Here is an 11,366-nt window from a genome sequence, read left to right as displayed (position 1 = left end):
AGATAATGTGAATCTCCCGTTCTCTTTTCTTCACCAATTTCTTGGCGTGTTTTGGGGGGTTGAAGAGCTTCATCTGCCATTTCGGCTTCCTGGCGAGGCCATTTGCTTAACAGAGCCTGCGCGACGACTTTGGTTTTCGTATAGGGACCAATTTTTTCCTGGCCGCAGCCACGATGATCACATCCGCTTTTTTCAACACTTGACCGTCTGAGAAAGCGAGATCAAATTAGTAAAGTTTAGTAATAGTAATAAAAAAAGGAAATAAAGGTAGAGATAGCCATAACCCTTGGGTTGTCTCTTTAGATTGAGGGGCAGAAGTTTTTTCAGGTTGGTCATCAAAAATTTTGTTGACAACGTCTTCGAACGAAGCCCCAAAAAAGTCCTGAGTATACTCTTCCCACCAGTCACCGAAGGTGTCAGTGCTAAGAGATTCGGGAATAGTTTGTTGGAGGTGGAATGTTTTACACCGTTCTTGAAACTCTTTCTCAGTATCTCTGCACTCCTTCTTCGCTGGAGTCGCAACCGAGCGAAAGGTCGCTTGTTAACGCGAACGACCTCTAGCTTTGACGAAGATCAGCATCTTCACTTTCACTCTATGCTGATGTTGGAAGCCTGATGGAAGATGAGCACTCTTAGCGACGACTTATTAAAAATTTGTCGTCAGAAAGGACATCTAGGCCAAAGAAATATTTGAAGACTTCTTCGGCACGATGAGGAGGCGCCGGTCGAGATGCCAACTGAAGGCCGAGCAATTTAGTGGACTGGAAGTTGGGGATCTCTGGCTGAAGTGTGGCAAAGTAGACCTATCGCTTCGGCCAGGCAGCGAAAGAGATTGGCAAGAACGGCTGAGTTGAGCGCTAAGGTATGACCACAAACCAGGGCTTCAGCCACGGGCATATTTTCAACCAGGTATTTGTTTGACTTGGTACAATAGATAAACTTGTTGTACCAGTAAATTAGGAAGGCTTCGTGTTCCCGCTTCCGTAGACTCGCCTCCCCTCGGCTAGCAAAATGAAGGATGAGGGTGTTGTAGTTAAAGAAGTTCTTGTACAACTTCTGAACTTCTTCTTACTAAGGCTTTTAACCATCTTGACTCAACGTCTCGACGGCTCGTTCGTCGAAAAACATCTTGAGGTCGAGATTTGACGGGCACCTAAAGAGGGCGGCATCTATTAGGATGCCAGAAGGAGAAGTTCCAAGAATGGTTGAGACGTCGAGGATGGTAGGGCTGATAGGGCCAAAGGGAAGGATCATAATGTTGGTGGTCGAGCACCAGAAGCATAGTGCTGCCATAAGAAGTTCTTTGTCCATAGCTAGCTCCATGGTCGAATGTTTAATGGCATCATAGATGCCAAAGAGCTTTCCATTCTTGACTGAAGAATTTTTCCATCTGAATGACCCAGGCTGCCCAGTTGGCGTTGGTCGTAGGCCCGACTCCTTGGGGCTTTGTTAGGTCTTATTTTGACCAATCAAATCCTTGCAACAAATGTGTCAGGCAGTGAGTCTTAAAGAGCGTGGTGATGGACGATGGTACTGCATCCTTGAAGAGTGACCCCATGATTTGATGAGTAGTGCTCAGATCACTCTCAAAGCCTAGAGTTTTGATGGCACTCTGGTCAATGAAGCCTTTGCATTTGTTGCACTCGTCAAAGTGTTGTGAGATGAATGAAGTCATTGATGAAGAATTGTTTGGGTTTGAAGGATGAATTGTTGGTGTAAGAGCCTTAAATTTTCTAGGATTTTGAAGGCAAAGATGGCGAAAGGATTTTCAAGTTTTCTGGAAGCGTAAAATGCAAATGGAAGAAGTTTAGGTATTTATAGGCATTCTGGGAGGGGAGTTTAAACGTTTGGTTTTCAAAATTGAGGGCAAAATCGACCAGTAAATCGCTAATTACTATGGATATTTAGAGAGTCTGAGGGAAAGGATCGAGGTTTTCGCAATTTGAGGACGCACGATTGTGTATGGCAGGGGATTTAATGCAGAAGAGATGTTTCAACCGGCGTATGTTTTCGAGGGTCATGATTAAGGGCTACTAGGTTAACCAAAGGATTGACACGCGGTAAGACGTGCAGGGGAATTCGGATCGTGCGATCGTGCTTCATAAATGCGCTCGATGGATGGGATGTTTGAGGCTTTTCATTATCCTGTAATTATCTTGTAGGGTTTAATTTCACTTCTTCAAAGTCGAAAATCAGCTAAGGAATTTTAAGCCGAAGACCTCAGAAGCGAGGGGGCAATGTTTGGGCCCAAAATTATGTTATTGGGCCGAGCGTATGTTTATGTTCGGCTCAAAGCTTTTTCAAATGTATTATGGGCTGTCTAGTGGTCCCAAGCCGCTTAGTTAGGCTGGTCGAGTCCTATTGCAAGAAGAAGTGATTTGGATAAGAGCGGATGGGTCAAAGTCCTAGTACAATAATGGGGTCCTAATGCAATAAGGATTCTTGGCCGGAAATGAATACGGCCTGAAAATGGGGTGAGTTCAAAGTCCTAATAAGAGTAAGATTGGTCGTGATAAGGTTGGTGATAAGGTTGGATCAGAATAAGAAGCTATAATCCGAATATGGTTTCAACTCAATCTTAAGGAAGATTTATTGCTATAAATAGAGAGCAAAGTGCATCATTCAAACTCCCCCCGATTCAACACACAAATTGTCCTACGCAAACCTCTCAAACATCTTGAGATTTTTTATTTTCTTTTTTCGCCAACACATTTTCAGTTTGGATAAATAGCACTATGAAGGTAATCGGTGAACATCTTCAGTTTGGATAAATAGTACTGCGTCAAGGTCGACTAGTTACCTATCCAAGTCTCGGTCGATAAGAGTTTTAGAATCCTTATTGGCAGAGGTCATCTCATTAGCCTTCTCGGTGAAGTGAGGTGTTACAAGTTACTACATTTAGCACATTGAACGCCGAGTGGTTTTATGATTGGATACTCACAAGTAAGTTTTAGAGTTTGGCATTCTAACGGCCGAACCACATTTACCATCAAGACATACATCTTTTTTGAGTACCTGCGTCCGTATAGTTTGGAGACGGTTTGACGTGTTTATACTCTTACGAATATAATCGCCATGATCGAACCCAACGCCGACAATTCGTGAACTTTGTAGAACTAACAGCCTTGTCTTCAGGCTCGAGAACCTGAAGGCCGAGATATGTTCCTTCCTCGGTTGCAATTGCAAGATCAAGAAGTCAGCAGCGTGCTCAACGCAACATCAACAAATTTTACTCCTCGGTTGAGTTCAACCGACGAGTTGGCACGCCCCGCATTAACCGAATGACGTAGTTAGCTCATTAGTTACTCGGCATGTGCGCCACGTAGGCTTGGTAGTTTTTACGGTCAACAGGTTCTAATATTGGTATCAGTCAGTTTTGATCCTCTCAATCTTTCCCTGTTGGTTGATTCAGGCATTTCCCATGACTTTGTGGATTTTTCGTTGGTTAAAAGATTGAAGGGAGACTTGGATACAAGGCATACTTTTAATGTCAAAATAGCTGATGGGGGTAAAGTGTCTACTCAAGGCACATTGGCTCAAGTACCTGTCAAGATTCAAAATTATGAGTGTGTAACATATTTATTTGCAATTTCACTGGGAGGGTGTGATGTAGTGCTCGAAGTACAATGACTTTGAACCTTAGGACCAATCTTGTGAAATTTCGATAAGCTATATATGAAGTTCCAAAAAAAGCTCTTCAACATACTGCATTGCTAGTTCATAGTCACATTTGGAGCAATTGGAGGATATCTCAGCCTTGCAGATGTTCAGACTTGTGCAGCAAGAAACAACTATGGGAGCTATTTTGTGTCATATTGAGTTAGTGGATGTGTCTGTTCGACATATGGAGCGTACAGCAATGGATCACCAAGGAAACCACCTTTCTAAAGATCAACAACAACAATTGAAGCAGCTACTGGAAGATTATGAAATGGTTTTCATTACTCCTACTACACTACCTTCTCACAAATCTCAAGATCATCAAATTCCATTATTGGAATATGGTAAACCACCTAACAGTAGACCATATAGGTATGGTCCAGTATAGAAATCAGATATTGATAAATGTGTGAAGGAATTATTGCAATCTGGTTTCATTAGAACCAATAACAGTCCTTATTCTTCTCCAGCAACCTTAGTGAGGAAAAAAAAAAGGAACTTGGCGCATGTGCATGGATTACAGAGGCTTAAATGACATTACCACCAAAGATAAGTTTCATATTCCTCTCATTGATGAGTTACTTGAGGAACTATCTGGTGCACAATTATTTTCTAAACTGGATCTAAGAACAAGTTACCACCAAATTCGTATGCATCTTAATGATGTAGAAAAGACAGCATTTAGGACTCATGATGGCCATTACAAATTTTTAGTTGTGCAATTTGGTTTAACTAATGCACCAACTACATTTCAATGTCCTATGAATGAGATTTTCAGGCCACATTTAAGAAAATTCATCTTGGTTTTCTTTGATGACATATTGGTTTATAGTTCTTCTCGAAGTTCACATTTACAACATTTAAGAATGGTATTTGATACATTAAAAGAGCATAGCTTGTTTGTGGAGAAATCAAAGTGTGCTTTTGGAAAATCTCAAGTTGAATACCTAGGACATATTGTATCAAAACATATGGTTGCTGCAGATCCTAGTTAGTTGGAAGCAATTGCCAATTGGCCAATACTAACATCGGTTAAGGATTTAAGCGGGTTCTTAGGTTTGACAGGCTACTATAGGAAGTTCTTTCCACAATTTGGCAAGATCGTTATTCCCTTAACAGCTAAGAAAGACAATTTTACTTGGAACATAGAAGCAACTCAAGCATTCCAGACTTTGAAACAGGCAGTGTTCTTCCCTCAAGTGCTTGCTCTACCTAATTTCAACAAGCTTTTAATCATAGAGAGTGATGCTCCAGATACAGGAATTGGTGCAGTTCTCCAACAAGATGGTAGACCTATTGTTTTTACTACTAAGGCCTTGTGTCCTCGGAATCGAGTTTTATCAGCTTAAGAAATGGAGATGCTAGCCATTATACATGTGATGCGAGATTTATACGCACACAAATTAAACCCTCTTTTTGTCAATTGTAGTATAAGTATAAGTAGGGATCGTTTTGGACCGGAGATTAGGAGGGATTGCTAAAACCTTGGAAACTGACTCAAAAACGTAAAAACAAGATAAAACACTAAACTAGACTCAAAGAATGTGAAACTAAACGTTAAAACACTAAGACAAACCAAAAGACTCAAAATGCTTTAAAAACACAAACTAAATTGATTTCTAACTAAATTGAACAATAAAGTAAAGGGGGATTGGATTTGGACGACTTTAAACTAAAAATGGAAACTTGGAAATAAAACAAATTGTAAATATGGATTTGACGGAAATGAATGGATGGGAAGCTAGCTAAGGGGTTCATCTCCACATATGTTATACTTGCATACAAAACGATGTCTAATTGCTTTTCAATAAACCATGAATTCTCAACGCCCCGGGTTAATTAGGTCCGCTTAAATTAACCGTCAAGTTTTCCTTAAGTTAATGAATTGGATGATTGCATACGACAATCCAAAGCATTCCTCACAAGTTCCCTACATGAATTGCATAATAGAGATACAAGCAAGAATCATTAAGCATCATGAAAACTATAAGTGTTGACGAGGCATTCGTTACTATGATTGCATGAAACTTATGCCAAGAATATGTTTAACACGATTGTTTATAAGCAACCTCCACTACTTGTGAATATAAGTTCATAACTATTACGTGAAACTCACTTATATTCTAGCGTCAAATTCATGCATGAAAATTAAGCGTTCATTCTTAATAAACATACATAAATAGGTTATCAATTAAACAGTTAAACAAATTGAATTCACAACTTATGAAACGTAATTAAAAGTAATCAAATCATATTACAAACATAAACATAGTTTCGAATCACCCCCTAGCTAAAGGGGGTTTATTTCCTCATACGTACAAAACAAAGAGAATTGAAATTAAACATTGAAATCAAAGAAACGCCTAAACATTCCAACAACTCAATCTTGAATTGTATGAACGTTTAGGCCCTCTTATCTTCCTCTTTATTGTAGCATAAGGTCTAGGGATAGTTGGTTGGGGGGATGGAAGTGTTGGGAAATTATGGAAATGGATGAGGAGTGGTGGAAATGGAAGATGGTTTTTGGATTCTAAGGGAGACTCACGGCTAAGGAAGGTGGATGTGTTTGTGGTGTTGTGTTGTGTTGTGAATGAGATGATTTTTGAATGAATGAATGCAAGGGTATTTATAGGAGGAGTGGAGATGTATATGGCTATTTGTTTAAGGTGTTTGTGGTTGCAATGATGAAGAATTGCATGTGGAAATAAAAGGGAAAATGTGGTGAAATGATGAAGTAGGAAGGTGGAAATGCATGTGAGATGTTGGAAAGGAAATGGGAATATGAGTAGGCCATGGCATGGGAGTTGTTTTGTTGGTGTAAATGTGCCATGGTTGCAATGATGAAGAATAAAGGGTGCATGTGGGGTGGAATTGAATGAATGCAAAGTGAATGAATAATGAAATGAGTTAAAGAGGGAGAATGTGGTGAAATGATGAAGTAGGAAGGTGGAAATGCATGTGACTTGTTTGTGGAATAAAGAATGAATGGTGGAATGATGAAGAGTTGCATAAAGAATGCATGTAGGGTTAGCTAGGTTGGCTTTGTTTGGGTGCATGTGTGTTAATGGTGGTTTTGCATGTGAATTGATGGATTGTTTTTGATGGAATGGATGGTTCTTTGCATGGCTTTTGAAGTGATTGTGGGCTTTGGAATTGGAAGGAAATGCATGGCCTTGGGGTTGGTTTAAGAGAGAATGGGCTAGGCCCTTTGTTTTATGTCCAAAATGAATACAAGGCCTTCAAATTCGTCCAACACTTTGGCTCCAATCATATGCTATCCATTCCAAGCCCAATTTTGCTCCAAAATGCTCCAAAATGCATCTTTTTGCTTCCTTAGCCATATGAACCTAAAAACACACGAAAATGGCTTAAACTACTAAAACAACTATGAATTAACAACATAGATGCACGAAAACAAGCTAAGTAAGTCGCCTAAATATGCTCCTATCAACATGCAATACATAAGTGGCAATCTTATTTGGTGGGGAACCATTTCATCATACAAACAGATCATCATAGCTTAAAGTATCTTCTTCAAGACAGAGCTCACACTCCATTTCAGCAAAAATGGGTCACCAAATTGCTTGGATTTGACTATGTGATCCATAAGGATCACATGAATAAGATAACATAACTATAATTAATTGTGTTATATAATTCTTAATTTTGCATGGTTTTGCTACGTCAAAGTTGCCAAACCATAAAAGTTATATGGTTTAAACATCGATTGTTATTCTTATTTAGCTAATATTAGAAAGCCAAAGTTGTATATAAACCTTCATTTACAAATGAAATGAACAAGCAGAATTAAAGCAAATTCTCTTCTTCTCCAAAAGTTCAAGTTTCCCCTCTCATACTAAAGACGTCTATCTTCCAAAGAGAAGTTACAACTCTTAATCCTAAAATTAGGAATTAATAGTTTTATCACAAAGACATTTTTTGGATCAAGTGGTATCAGAGCACCAAATCCAAAAAGGGTGATGGTGGTTTATGGTCCTGACGCGCAATCGATGAAATACTTCGGGTGAAGAACTTTTTGGTCCTTTGCTTTTACATCGAAAGCCAAGAACAAAGAGATGAGATATGACGGGACACGACAAACAGGAAACACCTGGTGGAGATGACCAAATCTCCAAATTAGAACAACAAGTTCAAAACTTAACAGCATTAGTTTCTCAACTCGTTGAAAGTATCAACTCCCGGAAAACCTTGCATGCATCATCTTCTAAGAAGCCCGATCGTAAGCTCAAGAAGAAGGTTGTCGAAGAGAGTGAAGAGGAAGATGATGCAACAACTGACGTAGATGAGAAAGAAGCTAAAACAGGTGACGATAAATATCTCGTAGATACGTTAAAGATTGATTTTAAGGTTGATATTCCTATCTACAAAGGTGACATAGACCCTGAGAAGCTAGACAATTGGATAGATGTATTAAAAATTTATTACACTGTGTATAAGTATTCTAATGCTCAACAGATAAAGTTTGCAAGATTGAAAATTTCAAGCCATGGCCTTACATGGTGGAAGTCTTATCATAGACGGTACAATGTATCAGATTTGACTTGGAAGAATTTCAAGATATTATTGAGGAAACAATTTTATCCAGTTGGTTACGAGGAAGAAATATGGTACAAATGGCAACACTATAAGCAGAGGTTTGGCCTGACTGTACAAGAGTATACTAAGAAGTTCCATAATCAAGTAATGGTTTTGGACATCGACGTTAATGACTACGATGTATTCATGAAGCATACTGGAGGTCTTGCCGATTGTATACACAGAACTAAAATTGTTCATCGTTGAAAGCATTGAAGATGCTAGTATGAAAGCCATTGCCATTGAAGCTAAAAACAAATGAGTTGAAAAAAGAAAGATGATAAACCAAAGTCTTCTAGTAAATCTGATTGGAAAGGAAAAGGGAAGTAGAGCAAGCATGAGCCAACGCAGAAACAATATTGTGATCACTGTCGAACCAACAAACATTCAAAGGAAAAATGTTGGATTCTTTACCCTGAATTGAAGTCGAAATATAAGAAAGGCAACTAAGGGAGCAAATTCTCTTCTTCTTTCCCTTTGTTTCCCCTCTCATACTAAAGAAGTCTATCTTCCAAAGAGAAGGTACGACTCTTACTCCTAAAATTAGGAATTAATAGTTCTACTACCAAGAAGTTTTTGGTTCACTATGAGGTTCAATTTAAGCAAGGGAAGGATAACCAAGTTGTTGATGCCTTGTCTAGATCTCCTCTCAACACTATTTCACCATCACTGCAGTCATTGGAAGAAGTTCAATTGGCTGCTATCTCTTATCCTTATTCTAGTTGGATGGATGATCTTCGAAGACACATTGAGAAAGATCCCTAATTTCAAAAAGACAATCAGTGATTGCTATGGAGGGTGATTCATCACCTATTGCCAACCTTAAATTTCAGTATGATAATGGTTTTTTAAAATACAAAGGCAGGATTGTGGTTAGACCCACTAGTGAATGGAGAGATAGAATCTTCAATGAACACCATTCTAGCCCTACTGCAGGTCATGAAGGATTCTTGAAAACATATAAGAAAGTGCCAAGATCTTTTTATTGGGAAAGGATGAAAAAAGACATTAAGGGAAGAGTTGCAGCTTGTGCAAATTGTCAAATGCATAAATATGAGACCTTATCTCCCCCTGTTACAACCTTTAAACAAGGTTTGGGCTAATATTTCAATGGATTTCATTGTTGTAAGGGAAAATCTGAGATTTGGGTGGTGGTAGACAGATTGTCCAAATACGCACACTTTGTAGCATTATCACTTTCTGCTGCATTAGTAGCTCAGCTATTCATTGATCATGTTTTTAAGCTGCATGCTATGCCACAATCAATAGTGAGTGACAGAGATCCAGTCTTCATGAGTAAATTTTGGAAAGAGTTCTTCAATCTAGGATCAGCCTTGTGTTTAGTTCAGGCTACCATCCACAAACTGACGGCCAAATGAGGTCCTCAATAGGTGTTTGGAAACCTATCTTCGAAGCTTCTATAACTTGCAGCCTAAGAAATGGGCAAATTGGCTCTCTTGGGCTAAGTATAGCTATAACACTAGCTATCACAGTTCTATCAAGATGACTCCATATGAAGCATTATATGGACAGCCTCCTCCAATCATTACCGCATATGAAAGTGGTACAACAAATGTTGACTCCTTGGACCAGGCTTTACAGGAACAAAATAGAATGTTAGCTCTTCTAAAAACTAATTAAGAAGCAACTCAGTTCAAGATGCGAGTTCAAGCATATAAACATAGGACTGAGAAAGTGTTTGCAGAAAGGAGATTGAGTTTATTTGAGATTGATCCCATATCAGCTCAAGTCTTTGGCTTCACATTCCTTTCACAAGCTGCAACCCAGGTTTTATGGTCCTTTTCAAATTCTATCCAAGATTGGTGCTATTGCTTATAAGTTGAAATTGCCTGAACACTCGAAATTACACCACGTGTTTCATGTCTCATGTATGAACAAACACTTAGGATCACAAGTGCAGACCACAGTCCCTTTACCTGTGATTACAGAAAATGGAATACTGCAAGAGTACCTGTTGCAATTTTGGAGGGAAGGATGACTGAAAGTGGTAATGCTGCTGCCACAGAAGTCTTAGTTCAATGGCAGAACCATTCTAGAGAAGATGCTACATGGGAGTTGTACCATGAACTGAAACTCAGATTTCCAGAAATTGTTAATTTTTGAAGTTCAAATTACTGTTTTTCTTGTTTCTGCAATTTGTAATTCTGGAATGTTGTTGTTTTGTGTTTTTAATTGTAAGTTTTGTTTTAAGGGGGGTATTGTTAGGATACCATACCAAATGGCACAATAAGATAGTGACAAGTGTACAGTAGGTTGTTATTAGTTAGTTGGAATTAGGAGTTCGGTTGTTAAATAGTGGTTTAAAGGCAAGACAGTTATGAAATATATGAGCAATTGTTAGTATTCTCTATGTGCAATCAAGGAAGAAGTGGAGCAAAGTTCTAATACCATCTCGTTTATCTAAGAGCCAATTTCATATCTTAGGTGATCGTAGAATGCTCTTACAGGTCTGTCCAAGAGCTGGTTTTGGAATACCTTTCTCCCCACCCACCGTGTGATTGGTCACCTTCACATTTATTCCATTAATTGTCAGTTCTGCTTCTTCCTTCCCCTCTTTTAATTTTTTTTCACGCCTGTTTTTTAAGTGATATCCATCTCCAATCTTCATTGGTACTCCATGGCTTCTTAGCTCGTGATTGTTTTTTTTTTTTTTTTGTTTTTTTTTTTACATTTCAAATTTTATTTTGTGGTTTAGTAGAAGGATTTCATCTGATTATTTCATTAAATAATTTCTATTAGCTTTCACTAGAATTAAGAGTCAAAATCAAATTTTTATGTCAGTTTAGGGTTCATACTCAATTACGTTATTAACGCAAGAGAGAGACTTGAAGTCTGCAATTTTCCTTATTGAAAGGTTTTAATTAATAAGAAATTTGAAATTGAAATTAAATGATGTGAGTTGTCCAACTCATCTGCCACCTTCCACTATCAAGTTTTGTTCCAAACATGTTTTAAAAATTATGCATAGATGTTACAAATTAATAAACACACAAAAAATAAAATAAAATAAATAAATAAACAAAAGAGTTTTTACGTACCATGATTAAAGCCTTGATGTGAATCCTTGCAAATTTGACCCCTCGTCAATC

This window comes from the organism of the source record quoted next, unplaced genomic scaffold (genome assembly GCF_019419815.1).
Source record: "Pyrus x bretschneideri cultivar Hongxiangsu unplaced genomic scaffold, Pyrus_bretschneideri_v1 Contig39, whole genome shotgun sequence".
NCBI lineage: Eukaryota > Viridiplantae > Streptophyta > Magnoliopsida > Rosales > Rosaceae > Pyrus > Pyrus x bretschneideri.
This window is presented reverse-complemented; position numbering follows the sequence as displayed.